The 21,866-nt window shown below is 42.0% G+C and overlaps 1 non-coding gene across 1 annotated transcript; it reads left to right on the top strand.

Annotated features, from left to right (window-relative positions):
* Window positions 1-19,751: 19,751 nt before the first annotated feature.
* Window positions 19,752-19,857, top strand: LOC120106058 (small nucleolar RNA R71). Its single transcript, XR_005508283.1, has one exon. It is a non-coding gene; the product is annotated as a small nucleolar RNA R71 (small nucleolar RNA).
* Window positions 19,858-21,866: the final 2,009 nt, after the last annotated feature.

Raw genomic sequence — 21,866 nt, 5'->3', positions numbered from 1 at the left:
ACTGGGCCTGGACCAAACTCCGGATATTGTAGATCTCTTCCCGTACATGAGCCGTCATGTCAGTCACGGCTGTCAAGGAAGGGACCAGGGCAGAGGAAGTGGGCGCAGAAGAGGGAGCAGGCACCGAGCCGCGGATCTCCCGAAGCAGCTCGTCCTTCAGATCTCGGACGATCTCCTGCCGCAGCTCCCGGAGCTGCTCTGTATCAATACGGACCTCCATAGATGGTGGAACTGAGGAGGAAGGTCCGGCAGAGGTGGTAGGAGCAGGAGGAGTGGATGGGAGGTCTGGATGGTCTGGAAGGTCTGGGTAGTCTGAATCTGGCTTAGGACTGGGTGATGGTCTGGTGGTCTGAGCAGTGAGAGTGGACTTCCTAACCCAGTTCCCTTCTCTCTTCCGAAACCCCATCCTGTGCATAGTCCCCGTACATAAGCGATCAGTCCATCGCAAGGCACGAGAGGGTTCCCTCTCAGGAATGAAAATCTCGTACTGCCTAAAAAGAAGAGTGAATAACATCCCGTATGGGAGTGAGAGCCTAGGTCTATCTAGGGGCTCACACATATACCTATAAATGAGCTTTGGGAAGTTGATCGGGGTGTCCTGAAGGATACAAGACATAATAGCTAAGTCCCTCTCATTCACAAAATCAAATCTCCCTGTCTTAGGGAAGATGGACCTGGACAGAATGCTCAAAAGGATTCTCACTTCAATAGGAAGGGAGCTAGCAGATACCTCATCTAGGGGGGACTGAGGTGGATGCCCTAAGACGACCGTAAGGGCCGCAACTCTATCCTCAGGGTGTGCGGGAGCCACCCCTACTAATGGAAGGTGAAGGATATGGGCAATGAGGTCCTCTGTGACACGCAACGGGACACCTACTACCGTGCCCTCGATACCTCCATCTCCCCGATGGACGGTACTGTAAAACTCTTGAACTAGGCCAGGATAGGTGGGAAGGTCCAAGGTGAGGAAGTACTCTAGGCCCTGGGCTCTAAGCCTATCGCCTATGGTGAACCCCTCCCGGGAGAGATAGTCGAAATCGACAAACCTCCCGGAGGTGACGGCCTTCCCGGCCAACGGCCTAACGAGAACCACCCTAGGCGGGGAACGATCCGGAGGTGGTTGCCTCGCGGGATCGTGCCGCGCCTTGGAGCGCCGCTCGGGACCGGCCTCGGGACGGGACCTCTTCCTAACGACGGTCTTACGAGGCATCTTGACCTAAACGGAAAGAAAAATACCTAGAGGACGGTGAAGGACCGACAGAGGAAGCTCGGGACGGACCGGAAATGACCTAGGAACGGACGGAAACTCAATGTCCGGCGAAGAATCGACGGAAAAAGGGCTTGGAGACGATCGGGGATGACCTAGGAGTCGGCTCTAGGGCTTTGTGAACAGTGGCGGCTTGAGGAAAAGTGTTTGCGAAATGACAACCCTAGGGTTAAAAAGTCGGATCCCGACTGCGAGTCGACTCCCCTGAGTCGCGAGTCGACTCGACCTCGAGTCGACTCCAGAATATGCGCGAGTCGACTCTCTGTTAGCGCATGTAGACTTCGAGTCGACTCCCGACATTGTGCGAGTCGACTCCCCCTCAGCTGCCAACTTTGCGAGTCGACTCCCGCAAATGTGCGAGTCGACTCCCCCTTAGGAGCCGGCTCTGAAACTTACTCGAGTCGTCTCTAACCTTGGCACGCACCTAAAAACCATGCCATAATCGTGCCAAATGAGGGAAAATCAGCTAATTAAGGACTGATTTGATGATCACTGTATAGAAACTCTATTTTAACCTCATTCTAATCATCAAAATCAATTAATCTAGTGAAAAACTCCCACTAGGATGGATCAATCACTCCTAATCCCCTTCTAAGCACACTAAACCTCTCTTCACTTAGGGGTTTTGTAAAAATGTCTGCTAATTGATTATCAGTACACACAAATTGGAGTGACACATCACCATTCAATACATGAGCTCTTATGAAGTGATGTCTTATCTCAATGTGTTTAGTTCTTGAGTGTTGAATTGGATTTTTAGTGAGATTTATGGCACTTGTGTTATCACAATTAATGGGGATTTTATCTTGTTTAATGCCATAATCTTCTAATTGTTGTTTAATCCATAAGATTTGAGCACAACAACTCCCGGCTGCAACATATTCAGCTTCTGCAGTGGATAATGCAACCGAGTTTTGTTTCTTGCTAAACCATGAGATTAGGTTTTCTCCTAGAAATTGACAGGACCCGCTGGTACTTTTTCTATCTAGCTTACATCCAGCGAAGTCTGAATCTGTGTACCCTATTAAGTTTAGGCTAGATTCTTTAGAGTACCACAGCCCTATGTTCTTAGTTCCAATTAAGTATTTAAAGATTCTCTTAACTGCAGCTAGGTGTGATTCTTTAGGATTAGCCTGATATCTAGCACACATGCACACACTAAACATAATATCAAGCCTACTTACAGTAAGATACAGTAAAGAACCTATCATACCTCTATAAAGTTTTTGATCTACAGATTTACCTGATTCATCTTGGTCTAACTTGCATGATGAGCTCATGGGGGTGCTGATTGACTTGTTTCCCTCCATATCAAACTTCTTGAGCATCTCCTTGATATATTTTGCTTGATTAATGAAGATGCCTCCTTCAGATTGTTTGATTGAAGCCCGAGGAAGTAGTTCAGCTCTCCCATCATGCTCATCTCAAACTCACTCTGCCTCAAATCAGCAAATTCCTCGCAGAGGCGATTGTTAGTAGCACCGAAAATGATATCATCAACATAAATCTGTACTAATAACATATCCTTATTTTTCTTTTTCAGAAATAATGTTGTATCTACATTTTCCCTAGAGAATTCATGTTCTAATAGGAATTTACTAAGTCTCTCATACCATGCTCTAGGTGCTTGTTTTAGTCCATAAAGTGCTTTGTTCAGTTTATACACATGATTAGGGTATTGATGATTTTCAAAACCAGGAGGTTGTTCTACATACACCTCCTCATTAATAAACCCATTTAGAAAAGCACTCTTTACATCCATTTGATATAGTTTGAAGTCCTTAGAGCATGCATATGCTAATAGAAGTCTAATTGCCTCAAGTCTAGCTACGGGAGCAAAGGTTTCATCAAAATCTATGCCTTCTTCTTGATTATAACCCTTTGCTACTAGTCTAGCCTTATTCCTTATAACAATTCCATTTTCATCTAGCTTATTTTTATATATCCATTTAGTACCTATAATTGGATATTCAGAAGGTCTCTCCACTAGATCCCAAACCTTGTTTCTAGTAAATTGATTTAGTTCTTCTTGCATTGCATTTATCCAATTTACATCATTTTCGGCTTCTTCTATATGTTTGGGCTCAAAGTGTGAAACAAAAGCTAGATGATTATTCAAATTCCTAAGGGATGCTCTAGTCCTAACCGGTTGTGATGGATCATCCAGAATTAGTTCCTTAGGATGCCCGTGAGCATACCTCCAAGCTTTAGCTAGCCCATGATCCACTATAGGCTCTTGGTTTGACGATTCTCCTTCAATCAACTTTTGATTATCATCTTGTAATCCCATCTCATCTATCTTTTCTTCAAGTATTTCAATATCATCATCAAAATTAACCTTCTTACTAGATGAGATGTCACTAGAGTCATCAAAAACAACATGTATAGATTCTTCTATAACTAGGGTTCTTTTATTAAAGATTCTATAGGCTTTACTAGTTGTAGAATAACCTAGGAATATTCCTTCATCAGATTTAGAATCAAATTTTCCTAGATTATCTTTCCCATTATTATGTACAAAACACCTACATCCAAAAACATGAAAATAGTTAACTTTTGGTTTTCTGTTTTTCCACAGTTCATAAGGTGTTTTCTTTATAATGGGTCTTAATAAAACTCTATTTAATATATAGCAAGAAGTATTAATGGCTTCTCCCCAAAAGTACTTAGGGAGGTTACTTTCACATAACATCGTTCTAGCCATTTTCTCTAGAGTTCTATTCTTCCTTTCCACAACTCTATTTTGTTGTGGTGTCCTAGGTGCAGAAAAATTATGGGTTATCCCCTTTTTACTACAAAATTCGTCAAATAATTGATTTTCGAATTCGGTACCATGGTCACTTCTAATGGCTATGACTGAGACTCTCTAGCATTTGTTACTTCCTTATGGAATTTTTTAAACATAGAAAATGCTTGATCCTTATGTACTAGGAACATGACCCATGTGTACCTAGAGTAATCATCTACTATAACAAGACCATATTTATTTCCACCTAGACTTGTTGTTCTAGTTGGACCAAATAGGTCCATGTGTAATAATTCTAGAGGCCTAGAGGTAGAGACACATTTTATGGATTTACAGGAGTTCCTAGATTGTTTGCCAAATTGACATGCTTCACATATTTTGTTCTTTTCAAATTTTAATTTTGGCAAACCTATCACGGAGTCTCTTTTAACTAATTTAGTTATTGTGTCCATGCTTGCATGACCTAACTTACGGTGCCATAACTAACTAGCATCATTATCTTTAGTTTCATTTACAACTAGACATTGGTTATGTTTTGCAAGATCTTCTAGGTCTACAACATATACATTTCCACGTCTAATCCCTTTAAAAACTAAGCTATTATCATTAGGATTTGTTATAATACACAGTGATGGTTTAAACATAACATCATATCCTTTATCACATAATTGACTGATGCTTAACAAGTTATGCTTAAGACCATCAACATATCTGACATTATCTATAAAAGTAGAAGGGGTGATTTGAACTTTACCAATACCAATGATGTGACCTTGGTTGTTGTCTCCAAACGTCACAGCACCTCCCTTCTTAGCTTCAAGGGTGAAAAATTGGTCTTTATCACCCGTCATGTGCCTTGAGCAGCCACTATCCAAATACCAGCAATTTTTGTTGACCTTGCCTGCAAGACACTCCTACACAAGCAAATCATGTCATCTTAGGTACCCAAGTTTTCTTGGGTCCTTCATGGTTAGTCAAGTTGGTTCCTTTTGGAACCCATACCCTTTTAATCTTTCTTTTAGTTTTCCTTTTCCTATAGTCACATGCATTTGCCTTATGTCCTATATTTCCACAACAAAAACAGATCATTTTCTTAGTTTTATTTTTCCCAGCTTTGACAAAGAAGTTACTAAGAAGTTTTTGTTTATTTTTCGGTTTATACCCTAAACTCGCTTTATTAAATACGGCTCGTTGACTGTTAAGTATCATGTTTAACTTTTCAGAACTATATGTGAATTTTTCAACTAAGGGTTTGTATTTGTTAAGTTCTTTAGTTAATGTTTGATTTTCGGCTTTTAGATCATTTAGTTCTTTTGTTAGATCCTTGTTTAAGACTTGTTTATGGTTTTTGAGTTCTGAAAGTTCCTTAGTTAGTTTTTCATTATCTTTAGTTAAGGTACTAGTTTTCTTAATTAAGAGTTGGTTGCTTGTCTTAAGTTCTAGATTTTCTTTGGTAATAGCATCTTTATCCTTAATTAAAGAATCATACTTACGGATATAAGTTTGGTTAGTTACTTTTAGTTCCCTGTTTTTAACATTAACATCCTTATATTCAATCATTAGTTCGTTAAACGCATCATAAAGTTCATCAAATGAAAAATCATAGTGCGTATCAGAAGTTACCTCATTTTCGTTGGCCATGAAACAAAAATTGGCCTTCTCTTCTTGTTCTTCATCCGATGATGAGGATGATGCGTCGGAGTCCGATAGGGTGGTGACAAGGGCTTTCTTCTTCTTCTTGTACTTGCTGCTCTTCTTTAGTAAGGGACACTCAGCTCGGATGTGTCCCGGCTTTTTGCACTCATAGCACCCGATCCCCTCACTTTCCCTTTCCTTACCTTTGTCCTTGCGGTAGGAATTTGAGGGGCCTCTCCTTTGATGATAGGACTTCTTGTGGTTGATGAATTTCTTGAACTTGCGCACAAGAAGAGCCTCACCACCATCTTCCTCATCTTCTTCTTCTTCACTGCTGCTGCTGCAAGACAAGTCCTTGTTAGAAGAAGTAGATTTTAAAGCTATTACCTTTTTCTTATGGGAGGACTCTTCCTCGTTGTGTTGTTTCATGGTAAGCTCATGCGTCATAAGGGATCCAAGGAGCTCTTCAAGTGGAAGCTTGTTCAAGTCTTTAGCTTCTTGGATTGCCGTCACTTTAGCTTCCCACGACCTTGGTAGACACCGAAGGATTTTCCTGACAAGTTCACTGTTAGTATAGTTCTTGCCAAGGCTTTTTAGGCCATTGACAATATCAGTAAACCTAGTGAACATGCATGTAATTGTTTCGTTAGAGTCCATTTTAAATAGTTCATATTTATGAACCAAAATATTTATTTTGGACTCTTTCACTTGATTCGTGCCCTCATGGGTCACTTCAAGTCTGTCCCAAATCTCTTTTGCAGAATTGCAAGTAGAGACCCTATTGAATTCATTACGGTCTAAGGCACAATAGAAGACATTCATTGCTTTAGAGTTTAATTGTGCCTTCCTCATGTCATGTTCATCCCAGTCCATTTCTAGTTTAGGTACCTTAACACCATCTACGTATATGGATGGGATGTAGGGCCCATTTACTACAATGGACCACATCTCATAGTCTTGGGCTTGGATGAATATTCTCATCCTAGCCTTCCAGTATGAGTAGTCAGATCCATTGAAGAAAGGGGGTCTTTGGGTGGACTGACCCTCAATGTGAGAAGATCCAAATGGGGTTGTCATTTTGATCTTTTAACTCTTGAGTGGAAGAGTTTTTGGCTCTGATACCACTTGTTGCCCAGATAGACAACCCCAGAGGGGGGGGGGTGAATTGGGTTTTTAAATTAACTTGAATATTTAAAACTTTGTGGATGATTAATTTAAAGCTATAGCAAGTTGTTTAATTAAAGCTAAGTGCTGTGAGTAGTGTCCGGGGAAGAAGATGAGAGACAATGCACTACAAACACAAAGTTTTATAGTGGTTCGGAGCTAACCCTTGCTGTTAGATGTATGCCCTAGAAGCCAATTTGGCTGACACATTGTTGATTCTAGGGACATAATTTTGTACTTGACTGTGTATTATTGAATAAATAAAAGGCATCTTTTCATTCATATTATTTATGTGTCTATGAATCGTCCAAGGAATTAATAAGATGATGATACATATTCTCAAGAGTTGAGAATTTGAGCCATGTATCATTGGTGATTAATTTCTAAATGCTCCTGATCAATGGATCATCACGAGGACGGTGATCGATCCGATCAGTGCACAGATCACTTTCCTTCTGGATGGACGAGACTTGAGTCCACAGTGTAGGGACACTGAAGTGATAGTGCAGGTGCTTGTTAGAGAACAAGGGTACTGAGCGTGACCAAGACAAGAAGTCACTTGGATGTCTATCCACTCGTCAGTGACTTGCTTGATGTTGCAGTAGTGTGACTGGTCCTTTGACCTGCGGTGCTTCAGCTACTCACAGTGAGGTTATTGTAGTTTGACTGCACACATACATGGTCTCTAGCCATATGGGTCCATGCAGTGTAGATTGGCTGCAGTAGGTTCACTGTAGGAGTAGGGTATGCACCTATAAGGAATCTATCGACCTTGATAGGAGAGGAGTGATCCTATGTGATTTGTTAGACTGAGTTCTAAGACCTTGGCCAGGGCAGTAATATAAAGTGGAAAAAGAGTTTTCCACCATCGAACTCAAGTCGAACAAATCTTGACATATGACAGACGATGGGGTTTGACGAGTTGTCCATGACCTCCGTCCTGTAGGGATCCACGATAGTAGGATTGTATCACATGTTAACTGCACCTAGAGGTTCATCATTCCATTCTGCTGGGTAGCCACTACATGCTGCTAGGTGTCACTGGTGGATGGTGGGACTCATAGGGATTATCTTGATGATCGATAGACCCTAATGAGTTGAGTTGGAATCGTTCCAACCCATTGAAAGGAGTTTTCAATGATATAGTGATAGAGATCACAATATATCTCACTACCAGTCAGAATAGAACCTATGGGGTCACACACACTAGAAGTATTGACCGATCCGATGGTTGAAAAGTGATTATGAATCACGAGTAATCAATTCGATTGATAAGAAGTTGAAGAAGGAAAGAGAATTAATTAATTAGACTTGAAACAAGAATCCTACTTCAGGTAGGATACCTAGAGTCCTAATTGGATTAGGACTGGGAATCCTAGTTGGAGTAGGACTGGGATTCCTACTTGGAATAGGATTCCTATAATCCTAATGAGATTAGGAACTTTGAATTAAAATCGGATTCCTACTTGGAGTAGGATTCCTAGAAATCCTAATTGGATTAGGACTTCGGATTCAAATAGAGTCCTAATTGGATTAGGACTAAAATTAAATACATCCTAATTGGATTAGGATTCCTTAAGTCTTAATTAATTATTAATCTAATGAATCAACATGACTCCTAATTGGATTAGGATTGAAGAGTTCAATTGAGTCATGGTTCATTCAAGTCCTAGTTGGATTAGGACTAGCATAGATTGAACCCAATTTGGCTAATCCTAATTAGATTAGGATTAAACTATGAGAGAAGCACCTAATCCTCTTTGGAAGAGGATTAGGTTAACCAAGTAAGAGGGGCATAAGCCCCTCTCATCTTGGTTGGTGCGGCACAAGAGAGGGGGCCGGCGCCCCCCCCCTCTTTGGAAAGTCATCTAGGGCTCCTACTTTGGAGGAGCCCTTGATGGCTATAAGAGAGGCACTAGGGCCGGCGCCCTAAAAAATCTTTTTCCTCCTCTTCAAGCCGTGGAAGCCCCCTCTCCTCCTCTTGGTTCAGCCGCAAGCAAAGGGAGAAGAAAAGCCAAGAGTTGGCGGCTTCCTTTCCCTTCCCTTCCTTCATCCAACGCAAGGAACAGCAGAAGGCTGCGTAGGGGCTCATCTTCATCCTCTTCTTCATCCTTCTTCTTCCTCCTTCCAAGCACAATCAAGAGTTGATTGAGAGGGAGGACATCAGCCATCAAAGCTATCTCTGCAAGGGAGCTAGCACCCCGGTGAGATAGAGAGCTTGGATCGGATCCTGCTTCGTGTGGATACCCGTAGAGGCCGGACGTTTGAACGGCTTCAAGCGAACCCTCTTCCAAAACCACGAATTCAGATTTGCGGTGATCATCTACCCGCGCAAGGTGAAGATCTGATCTTCCTAATAGTTTTAAAAGTCTTAATTCTTACCTAATTACGAAAGGTCTCGAAACAACGTTCATGCGATGAACGTCGAACCCGTGCATGCCGATTCCGCTGCCATCTGAAAAATTTTTGAAATATCAGCGGCATGGGCGGGTTCCCAACAGTGGTATCAGAGCCTAGGCTTCGTAGATTAAGGTGAGAATTAAATATCTAAAGGCATATTAGATCTAAAAATTGAATGATCATGCATGCTGAAAAATTCTGCATGCAGATTTTTCAGGGGTGCTGATTTTTTGCATGCTGATTTTTATGTGATAAAAAGATGATTCTAAATGCATGGTTAATGGGATTACAAAGTTTAGAATCATGATTAGCATGATCAGCGACCTATGTCATGATACAATCAGTTAGTTTTCAGATCTGAAAATTATAATTGTTGCATACGGTGATGACCATAGGATTCAAACCCTTTTGGTATCAAATGTAATGACCTGCGATGTGATCTGCGATGTCATGTAATTTTTCAGATGCTTGCATGCATCTTGTTTGATGTTTTGAGAGGCCTGCGTGCCTCCTAAAAGGAGATGTAAATTATTTTTATTTTTATTTTACATCTGGTTGTATTTCTGTGATGTGATGTACATCAACGATCAAGTTGAAGCAAAGGCATGAGATGAAAGGTGATCTAAGCGGTTGATGGCGATGGGATCAAGAGTTGATCAAGGATCGAATCAAGGAGGCTTGGAACCAATTCAAGAGTTGAAGACCACTTGATCGATTGATGTGCATGTGCTTGTAATACGACCTAATTAGAATCCATGATCATCACCTAGTTAAAGTTTAGCTTTAATTTGATGCTGCGATTATAACTGCCTGTGATGCGCCGTTTGCATGTGATGTAAATGCGAGTCGGGTAGATAGGTTTACATGTGATGTAGCAAACCCAATTGAGACCTAAATCAAAACCTCCTCAATCAAGTCGAGAGTGAACCGACATGAGCAAGTCATATTAGATTAATTGATCTAATTGGTGTCTAGGAAAGCATGAAAGGTGGTTACTTAATTAGGACCTTACTCTCTGAGTAAGGGGAGCCTCCCACCTGCTTACCTGGCCAATTGTTCGATTACCTCTTATGAAGGGCTCAAGTTGCAAACACTAAGACCTGATTAACCAATATTAAGTCAATAGGTCTTCCACTGTAGTAGAGCTGCTAAGGCCTTTCTGATGTTGATTTGTCTCGGCTGGACACAGTGGTCAAGTTGCATCGGGGGGCTGGACCTCTCTATAGACATGAGATGTTGTAGGGTAAAGGTGGGGTTGGGCACCAATAACTGTTAGGTGAGGACCCAATGACGACTTTATTCCTACGGTTATACGGTGGGTCTGACTTAACTAAGAAATGGGACCAATAACTGTTAGGTGAGGTCTTCATGGCTTAGAGACCAAGTTACACTGCAACATGCTTGAGAAGCATTGTACAAGAGTTGTACACTCATCCATCTATGTGTCACCAATAACTGTTAGGTGAGGTGGCATGTAAATCGGTGGGACCGCAGTACCCACTAGAAACCCTAGTCGCGTAGGATTTCCGTTTCCTTGCCAGGGAAGTGTGAGGGATTCGAGAAAATAGTGGGAGTTGCATTTGTTCTAAAAGACCTTGGAATAGATTAGAATCAAGTACAAAAATCTAACTAGAATCTTTACTCTCTGCAGATACAATGTCAGCTTCAAACCCTTTGACCCGTATTCTTGAGACCAACCGACTGACCAGAACCAATTACAAAGACTGGCTTAGAAATCTCAAAATAGTTTTGGACTGTGAGAAGATAGGCTACATACTCGATTCAGATATCCCCACACTACCAGCACGTCCTACTGATGTTCAGCGTGAAATGCATAAAAAGTGGTTGGATGATGACATTAGAGTAAAATGCTATATGATGGCATCCATGTCTAATGAACTCCAATGCCAGCATGAAAATATAAAGACTGCTAGGGACATACTGGCACACCTGCAAGAGTTGTATGGTGAGCAGAGTCGCACAGCTCGTTTTGAAGTGTCCAAGAGGCTCTTCAAAGCGAAGATGCACGAGGGGCAGTCTGTCCATGATCACGGTCTGACCATGATCAAGGACCTAGAAGAGCTTGAGAAGCTCGGTATGGACATGCACAAGGAATTACAAGTGGATTTGATCCTACAGTCACTTCCTGATTCATTTGGTCAGTTTATAGTAAACTACCACATGAATAAGATTGAATGCACTAAGACTGAACTAATCAACATGTTGGTAACTGCTGAGGGAGCCTTGAAAGGTTCAAGGGGCAATGTCCTTGCTGCTGAGTTGACTTCTGGTTCCAAGAGAAAGTCTACTTGGAAGAAAAAGAAGCCTGCTAAGAAGCAGAAGAAAGACAAGAAGCCAAAGAAGGAAGTTCAAAAGAAAAAGGCTAACGACAAAGGAAAATGTTTCCACTGCAATGTCGAAGGCCACTGGAAGAGAAACTGTCCTTCATACCTCGAGAGCCTGAAGAACAAGAAAGGTGATACACCTTCAGAAGGTATAGACTTGCTCATAATTGAAACTAATCTAGCGGTTTCTTCTACTTCTAGTTGGGTTATAGATTCTGGTTCTAGTGCTCATTTGTGCACTACCATGCAGGGTCTAAAGGAAAGTAGAAGGCTGGCGGAAGGTGCGGTAACCCTTCGGGTTGGCAACGGGGCAAAAGTTGCTGCTGTGGCTGTAGGCACCTACCATCTGCGACTACCGTCTGGATTTAGTTTATTACTTAGAGACTGCTATTATGTACCTGCTGCTAGCAGAAATTTGATTTCTGTCTCTTGTCTAGCACAGGAAGGTCATGTTTTTACATTTGACAAAGACTGCTGTTCTATTTATTTGAGAAATAAAATAGTCGCACGTGGTTTTATGATTGACAGTCTCTATCATTTACATATGGATGTATCTGTGAATGTTACCGAGCAAGAAGTGAGTGCCAAAGGATCCAAAAGATCCAGAGATGAGATAAACCAAAGATATTTATGGCACCTCAGGCTTGGCCATATTGGAGAGGATAGGATGAACAAAATGGATAAAGATGGGCTTCTCGGCTCATTGACTTCTGAGTCATATCCAGTTTGCGAGTCCTGTCTTCAAGGAAAAATGGCTAGACTGCCCTTTGTAGGACATGGGGAGAGGACCACTGAAATACTTACCCTAGTACATACAGATGTATGTGGCCCATTCGATGTGCTAGCCAGGGGACGTTATTCTTACTTCATTACTTTTACCGATGATTACTCACGGTATGGGTATGTGTATCTTATGAGACACAAGTCTGAGTCTTTTGAAAAGTTCAAAGAGTTCAAGAATGAAGTAGAAAAACAAACTGGAAAACCTCTTAAGGCTCTTCGATCAGATCGAGGAGGAGAATACCTTAGTGGGAAATTCCGGGACTATCTCAAAGAAAACGGCATAGTCTCACAATGGACACCTCCGGGTACACCTCAACTCAACGGGGTGTCAGAGAGGAGGAATCGGACCCTATTGGATATGGTCAGGTCCATGATGAGCTTCACTGATTTACCTATATTCCTTTGGGAAGATGCCTTACTCACAGCGATTTATTTATTGAATAGAGTTCCCTCTAAATCCGTTCCTACCACACCGTATGAGATATGGCATGGTAAGAAACCAAGTCTGGGTCATCTCAAGATTTGGGGATGTCCGGCCCACGTCAAGAGACTACAGGCAGACAAGTTAGAGGCTAGGACCATAAGTGCTCGTTTTATAGGATATCCTAAAGAGTCATTAGGATACAATTTTTACGTCTCAGAGGATCACAATGTGTTTGTGAGCCGTCATGCCATCTTCTTGGAAAATCAATTTATCCTTGATAGAGGCAGTGGGAGGAAAATTGAGCTTGAAGAGAAAGTCTCTGAAAAGCAATGAGTTATGGATCCTATTGAACCCATTCATACAGAGCCAGTACACGATGTCCCTCGACCACCTCGTAGATCTAGTAGGGTCTCCCATCCTCCCGATAGATACTTAGGTATACTAGAAGAGGATACCGAGGAAATGTTCCTAGTGGGAGATAGGGATCACATACAGGATCCCAAAACCTACAACAAGGCGATATCTGATATCGATTCCGAGAAATGGCTGGAAGCTATGAAGTCAGAGTTAGACTCCATGCATTCCAACCAAGTCTGGACCTTAGTAGATCCAATAGAAGGTATTGTACCTATTGGATGCAAATGGATCTACAAAAGGAAGATAGGTTCGGATGGAGAGGTAGAGACCTATAAGGCAAGGCTTGTGGCGAAAGGGTATAGTCAGCGCGAAGGCATTGACTATCAGGAGACCTTTTCACCTGTTGCCATGCTAAAATCCATCCGAACATTGCTTGCCATTGCAGCATTTCATGATTATGAAATTTGGCAGATGGATGTGAAAACTGCTTTCCTGAATGGACATCTTGATGAAGATATCTATATGGAACAGCCTTTGGGTTTCACTTCCAGTGATGGAGATCACAAGGTCTGCAAGCTGCAAAGGTCCATCTATGGACTAAAGCAAGCATCTCGGAGTTGGAACACTCGTTTCGATGACGCAATCAAAACGTTTGATTTCATCAAAAACGAAGAGGAACCGTGTGTTTACAAAAAGGTTAGTGGGAGTGCTGTCGTTTTTCTCGTACTGTACGTAGATGACATTCTCCTAATAGGGAATGATATTCCCATGCTAACCTCGGTTAAGGTCTGGTTGTCAAAAGAATTCTCCATGAAAGACCTTGGGGAAGCATCCTATATTTTGGGAATAAAGGTCTATAGAGATAGATCTAAAAGGATGCTTGGCCTGTCACAGAAAATGTACATAGAGGAGGTGCTGAAGAGGTTCAGCATGGAAAACTCCAAGAGGGGTCTCTTACCCCTAAGGCATGGAATTCATCTCTCCAAGAAGATGTGCCCCAACACATCTGAAGAGATTCAACGCATGAGCAAGATTCCCTATGCATCGGCAATAGGAAGCCTCATGTATGCCATGCTGTGTACACGACCTGATATAGCTCTTGCTGTGAGTGTCACAAGCAGATATCAGTCGAATCCAGGTGAAGAACACTGGACAGCTGTGAAGAATATTCTTAAGTGCTTGAGAAGAACTAAAGATTTATTCTTGGTCTTTGGGAGAAGATCAGAGTTGAAGGTAGAAGGATGCACACATATTGATGATAGAAAGTCTACATCAGAATATGTGCAATGATGGTTCAGTAAATTGGAAGAGTTCCAAACAACCGATCGTTATAAATTCTACCTTAGAAGCTGAATGTTAAGCCGTATCTAAGGGTGCAGTGGAAACCTTCTGATTAAAAGTTAATTGCAGAGTTAGGTGTAATGTCATTAGATGCCATAACATTTTACTGCGATAACATTGGCACCATAGCACTAGCTATGGAGCCATGGTCTCATCAGAAGTCCAAGCACATAGAGCGGCGCTTCCATTTCATATGCAACTATGATGTAGAGGTGCAGAGAGTAGACTCCACGGATAACGTGGCAGACCCGTTCACTAAGCAGCTGAGTCAGCAAAAGACTGAAGCCCACCTTGAGAAGATGGGCCTAAGATATATGACCAATTGGCTTTAGTGCAAGTGGGAGATTGTTAGATGTATGCCCTAGAAGCCAATTTGGCTGACACATTGTTGATTCTAGGGACATAATTTTGTACTTGACTGTTTATTATTGAATAAATAAAAGGCATCTTTTCATTCATATTATTTATGTGTCTATGAATCGTCCAAGGAATTAATAAGATGATGATACATATTCTCAAGAGTTGAGAATTTGAGCCATGTATCATTGGTGATTAATTTCTAAATGCTCCTGATCAATGGATCATCACGAGGATGGTGATCGATCCGATCAGTGCACAGATCACTTTCCTTCTGGATGGACGAGACTTGAGTCCACAGTGTAGGGACACTGAAGTGATAGTGCAGGTGCTTGTTAGAGAACAAGGGTACTGAGCGTGACCAAGACAAGAAGTCACTTGGATGTCTATCCACTCGTCAGTGACTTGCTTGATGTTGCAGTAGTGTGACTGGTCCTTTGACCTGCGGTGCTTCAGCTACTCACAGTGAGGTTATTGTAGTTTGACTGCACACATACATGGTCTCTAGCCATATGGGTCCATGCAGTGTAGATTGGCTGCAGTAGGTTCACTGTAGGAGTAGGGTATGCACCTATAAGGAATCTATCGACCTTGATAGGAGAGGAGTGATCCTATGTGATTTGTTAGACTGAGTTCTAAGACCTTGGCCAGGGCAGTAATATAAAGTGGAAAAAGAGTTTTCCACCATCGAACTCAAGTCGAACAAATCTTGACATATGACAGACGATGGGGTTTGACGAGTTGTCCATGACCTCCGTCCTGTAGGGATCCACGATAGTAGGATTGTATCACATGTTAACTGCACCTAGAGGTTCATCATTCCATTCTGCTGGGTAGCCACTACATGCTGCTAGGTGTCACTGGTGGATGGTGGGACTCATAGGGATTATCTTGATGATCGATAGACCCTAATGAGTTGAGTTGGAATCGTTCCAACCCATTGAAAGGAGTTTTCAATGATATAGTGATAGAGATCACAATATATCTCACTACCAGTCAGAATAGAACCTATGGGGTCACACACACTAGAAGTATTGACCGATCCGATGGTTGAAAAGTGATTATGAATCACGAGTAATCAATTCGATTGATAAGAAGTTGAAGAAGGAAAGAGAATTAATTAATTAGACTTGAAACAAGAATCCTACTTCAGGTAGGATACCTAGAGTCCTAATTGGATTAGGACTGGAAATCCTAGTTGGAGTAGGACTGAGATTCCTACTTGGAATAGGATTCCTATAATCCTAATGAGATTAGGAACTTTGAATTAAAATCGGATTCCTACTTGGAGTAGGATTCCTAGAAATCCTAATTGGATTAGAACTTCGGATTCAAATAGAGTCCTAAGTGGATTAGGACTAAAATTAAATACATCCTAATTGGATTAGGATTCCTTAAGTCTTAATTAATTATTAATCTAATGAATCAACATGACTCCTAATTAGATTAGGATTGAAGAGTTCAATTGAGTCATGGTTCATTCAAGTCCTAGTTGGATTAGGACTAGCATAGATTGAACCCAATTTGGCTAATCCTAATTAGATTAGGATTAAACTATGAGAGAAGCACCTAATCCTCTTTGGAAGAGGATTAGGTTAACCAAGTAAGAGGGGCATAAGCCCCTCTCATCTTGGTTGGTGCGGCACAAGAGAGGGGGCCGGCGCCCCCCCCCTCTTTGGAAAGTCATCTAGGGCTCCTACTTTGGAGGAGCCCTTGATGGCTATAAGAGAGGCACTAGGGCCGGCGCCCTAAAAAATCTTTTTCCTCCTCTTCAAGCCGTGGAAGCCCCCTCTCCTCCTCTTGGTTCAGCCGCAAGCAAAGGGAGAAGAAAAGCCAAGAGTTGGCGGCTTCCTTTCCCTTCCCTTCCTTCATCCAACGCAAGGAACAGCAGAAGGCTGCGTAGGGGCTCATCTTCATCCTCTTCTTCATCCTTCTTCTTCCTCCTTCCAAGCACAATCAAGAGTTGATTGAGAGGGAGGACATCAGCCATCAAAGCTATCTCTGCAAGGGAGCTAGCACCCCGGTGAGATAGAGAGCTTGGATCGGATCCTGCTTCGTGTGGATACCCGTAGAGGCCGGACGTTTGAACGGCTTCAAGCGAACCCTCTTCCAAAACCACGAATTTAGATTTGCGGTGATCATCTACCCGCGCAAGGTGAAGATCTGATCTTCCTAATAGTTTTAAAAGTCTTAATTCTTACCTAATTACGAAAGGTCTCGAAACAACGTTCATGCGATGAACGTCGAACCCGTGCATGCCGATTCCGCTGCCATCTGAAAAATTTTTGAAATATCAGCGGCAAGGGCGGGTTCCCAACACTTGCTCCTACGTCCACTCCCCAAGTCTCACTTGGGAATTTCACTATAACCCCCTTGGATTACAGCCGGTTGTTTTGCAAGCTCACAACCAAACTTGTTGTTTTACGAGCTCACAACGAACTCGGTCGGTTTTTCCAGGCTCACCGACTAGAACCAAACCCCGATTGTTTTCCCGGGCTCACAATCAAACCCTTACACACGTTGGTTTTAACTTGGCTCACCAACCAACCTTAAACCCCTTGATTCAATCCCCCGATTGAATCAAGTAAATACAAGAGATAGAAGAAAACAGAAAATAGCTTCTCAAAAAGCAGATTTAAAACAATATAATCGTAAAGGAGTTAGAAGCCCTCAAACGCTTTTAAGCTGGTGAAGAGGTATGGCTTCTGGAACTCCGGTCTCCTCTTGAAAGAGTGGTCGACTTGAATGCAGGAGGAGGAAGCTTTGATTGTTGGGAAGAAGTTGTTGGAGCAGTAAATGCAGATCTCCCCTTTTTCGTTTAAGAGCACTTGGAGAGCTTGAAAACTTGAATGCTTGGAGTGGAATGTCTATTCTCTACCTTGCTACAGTCGTCTGTGGCTATTTAAGCCAACCCCCACGGAAACTAGCCGTTACTCTGCTTTTTCTGGCCGTTCTGCACACTCTGCGCAGCCTGACAATATGACCGTTGGTGGGTTGGAGTCGACTCACGCGATCAGGAGTCGACTCGGCTGTAGCAGGAGTCGACTCACGCTTTTCCGGAGTCGACTCGGCAACTGTTCCAAATTTGAACTAAAGTTGCAGTCTTGACTGGGAGTCGACTCGTCTTGACCTGGAGTCGACTCGCCAACTTCTGGAGCTGACGTGGCAATTTTGGAGTCGGCTCATCCACTGAAGTCCGTGGATCCAAATTTGAATTTTGTCCACTCGAGTCGACTCGACTGTCCTGGGAGTCGACTCGAATCTCAGAGCCCGAACTCCCGATTCTCTGTCTTTTGGCTCATCCAGTCTTGGAGTCGACTCGAACTTCCTTGGAGTCGACTCGGCTCTCAGTTTCCGAAAGTTGGTCTTCTGCCTTTTGACGTGAAGCTTGTCTCGGAGTCGACTCGAGCTGTCTGTGAGTCGACTCGAATCTCAGAGGCAGTAACATGGTCTTCTGTCTGTTGATGGTCGCTCAGTCTCGGAGTCGACTCGCGTACTGCGGGAGTCGACTCGAATCTCAGAGTCCGAAAATCGTTCTCTGACTTTTTCTTTGTGTTCCTCTGAGAGTCGACTCTTACCTTCTTTGGAGTCGATCTGCCAACCATCGGAGTCGACTCGCGTTCCACTGGAGTCGACTCGAATCTCAGACCCGAAAACTGCTCTCTGACTTTTCTTTGTGTTTCTCTTGGAGTCGACTCTTACTACCCTGGAGTCGACTCGTTGAACATTGGAGTTGACTCGCGCACTTCGGGAGTCGACTCGTTGACAGTTTCTGAGTTGAAGCTTTCTGTCCTTCTGTCTGTTCTCAGTCGGAGTCGACTCGTACTGATCTGGAGTCGACTCGAGCTCGTGCCAGTGAACTTGATACGCTTGGAGTCGACTCGTGATACTCGGGAGTCGACTCGAGTCTCAGACATTGGTTCATGCAGACTTCTTAACTTATCCAAAATACTATGAACCAAGTCTAGAAACACTTGGACAGGATTTTCACTGAAACACTCAATTGAATTCATTAGTAATCACAAGATATACTCAAATGCTTTGAGCTCATCAAAATCAAATGGGGTTTTAATCAATCACTCCACAATAGTCAAAGCATTGGCTTGCTCATGATTTAGTCGAGTTTCTTGAGCCACGTATTGTCCCCTAGGATTACTCATTGGTTGACTTGGAAGCTTACCTTCCTCTCGCTTGTTTAATGCATTGGCTAGTTGACCCATTTGGGATTCTAGCTTAGCAATTGATTGCGTGTGAGAGTGCAATAGTTGTGTGTTTGCCTCCAAACCTCAAAGGGCAGTCAACACTTTCTCCTCAAAGGCTGTATTTCTTTGGGTTGGAGGAGAAGGGTGTTGAAATTGAGTTGAGGGACGGTAGAGATGAAAATTCTGCGGATTTTGAAAATTTTAGGAGTAGGGTTGGGCAGTATTCGAAGCTTGCTGCCTCCAAGAAAAATTTGGATGATTCCGCCATCCCGGGTTATATGTATTGGAAAATGGGTCATTACCCGGTCTGGGCTGTGTTTGGGTAGCATTGATTTGTTCTTGCACGAGTTCGAGGAATTGGGGTGCTGAGGGGCACTCATGAATAGGATGCGATGGGCTAGAACAGATAGCACACACTTGTGCTTGGGAAGAGCTAACGACATGTCCTCCTATTATTAGTTAGTCGATCTTATGGGACAATGCATCTACCTTGCTAGACAGGTTCATAGAATGACTTATTTCACAAATGGTCCCTTTTCTTTGAGAACTCGGGGGTGCTTGACGAGAACAGGAAACATGGTGAAGGGAGTTTTCATTAAAATTTTCAAATAATTGCCATGCTTCATGCTCATTTTGAAGCATAAAAGTTTTCCCACATGCAGCATCGATCATCTGACGGTTTCGTTCAGTCAATCCGTCATAGAAACATTGCACTAGCTGCCACTTAGGTATTTGATGATGAGGACATTTACGGATTAGGTCCCGAAATCTCTTCCAAGTTTCATGAAATTCTTCTCCCTCGGTTTGGGAGAAGCTTGTAATGGCACGTCTAAACTGGTTCGTTCTACCTATGGGAAAGTATTTTTTAAGGAATTCTTGTTGCATTTGATCCCAAGAACGAATCGAGTTGGCTTCTAAAGAATTTAGCCATTGTTTGGCTCTATCTTTAAGGGAGAAGGGGAATAATCTAAGTTTCAGAGCATCATCAGTGAAGTTCTGAATCTTGACAGTGGTGCAAATCTCAAGAAATTTATCTAGGTGTTTATATGGGTCTTCATTGGTGAGCCCATAAAAAGATGGGAGCATTTGGATCACACTAGACTTTATTTCATATTGTACAGCTGCTACTTCAGGTAATCGAATGCAAGATGAGGAAGTGTAAATGGTGGGAGTAAAGTACTCCCTCAGGAGTTTGGGTTGTTCTTCAGTCATCTCAAGAGGTGGGGATGATTCTATTGTTCTGCTCTCAGCTCGAATATTTCTAAGGGTCCGTTCTATTTCAGGATCAAAAGGTAATAGGTCACGTACTCTAGAACGACTCCCTTGCATACACTAGTACTTGATCAATCAAGCATGCAATAAAAGAAAAACACATAAATCCTTGTATTTGTTCTAAAATCACTAGACAGCTCCTAACTGGTTTGAAGAGGGCACCTAAGCCTCCAATCCGGTGTCATGAACCGAGTTGACCAGGTAAGCTCCCAGGTAAGTGGAGGGGTCACGATGCATTCGCAAAAGTTCCACTTAAAACCCACTGGCCTCGAACAGATGAACTGTCTCCCTTATAGGGATAAAGCTTGCCTAGATATCAACTAAGCCACAGAGCGAAATTGGTGCAACTTTCGGTGATCTTCGTCCTATCGAGCTCGAATGTCCCTAGGAGCCAACGTCTAATTGATTTTAATTAAAGTGACACTATGTGAGATTGAGTTCACCTAAGTTGGGCAAGAGTCCGGTGATGAAATTCGGCTCTTATCTTGTTGGGGTGATTGCCCTTACTAAGTGCAGATTAATTGGTGAATGTGTATCAGGCATGCATTCACAATTTTGCTGAAATTAAAATTAAACAATCACCACAAAATTTCAAGCTAATAATTAATTTAAATAAGAAAGATTTAGAGGTTACCAAAGAAAATTTCCCCAGCAATTTAAAATTTTTTGTAGGCAAACCTTTACAGCATTCCTTTTCCAACTATTCTCCTTTTGATCATCCCAGATTTTTCCTTCGATTCCTGATCAAATAAGACCGAAAGAAAAATTAAAACAAAAAAATAGTAGAAGAGAAAAAAAAGGAGATAAGAAAAGTAACAATAATAGAAAATAATTTTTTTATTTTATTTTAGATATATATATATATGTATATATTTTTTGAAAGTTTTTTTTTAATTAATTAATTTTTTAATGATAGGAAAAATAACTATGCTAGCAATCCCCGGCAATGGCGCCAAAAATTGATCTGTTCTTTCAATTTCAAAAATAAACCACGCAATAGCACGTATCCTGTGGATAGTGATTGCGGGTGTCGGTCCACAGGGATTGAAGAATAAGTTATTTTTTTAAAAAAATAAATCAAGAAGAAGAATTTGCTAACTTGATTTAACTAAATTAAACTATGAGTGCGAATTAAAATTTATCAGAATAAATGGATCTAGGGTTTGGAGTCCACCACATAGCATTGCATCAGGGTTTGTATTTTTTATTTTTTTATCTTTTGGAGAGGCAAGCAATATTGGCTACAAGCCTTTTAAAATAAAAGCATAAAGAGTTTTAAGAAAATCCATCTTCGGTATAGCAAGAAGTGTCTACCTAATTATGCTAACCTAGGGTGCAGTACACCTCATCTTCCTAGGCATGGATCATCTTAGACTACTTTAGCAAACATGAATAATAAATAGCATGCTCAAAGTTTAAACATCATAAAAGAATTTTTCATTGATAATAAGAATTTAAACCAAGCTCCAAAATAATAAAGAAAATAAGAACTACAATGCCCTGTAACATTGCTAGGGCTTCATCCAGCCCTAGACTAGACGTTTAGCCGAGCATGGCTTCCGGACGACCTCCC

The sequence above is a fragment of the Phoenix dactylifera genome, chromosome 2 (genome assembly GCF_051530095.1).
Source record: "Phoenix dactylifera cultivar Ajwa chromosome 2, Ajwa_hap1_PhDact_Kaust_v1.1, whole genome shotgun sequence".
NCBI classification, from domain to species: Eukaryota; Viridiplantae; Streptophyta; class Magnoliopsida; order Arecales; family Arecaceae; genus Phoenix; species Phoenix dactylifera.
The sequence above is the reverse complement of the archived record's forward strand: the minus strand, read 5'-3'. Positions and strand labels throughout refer to the sequence as shown.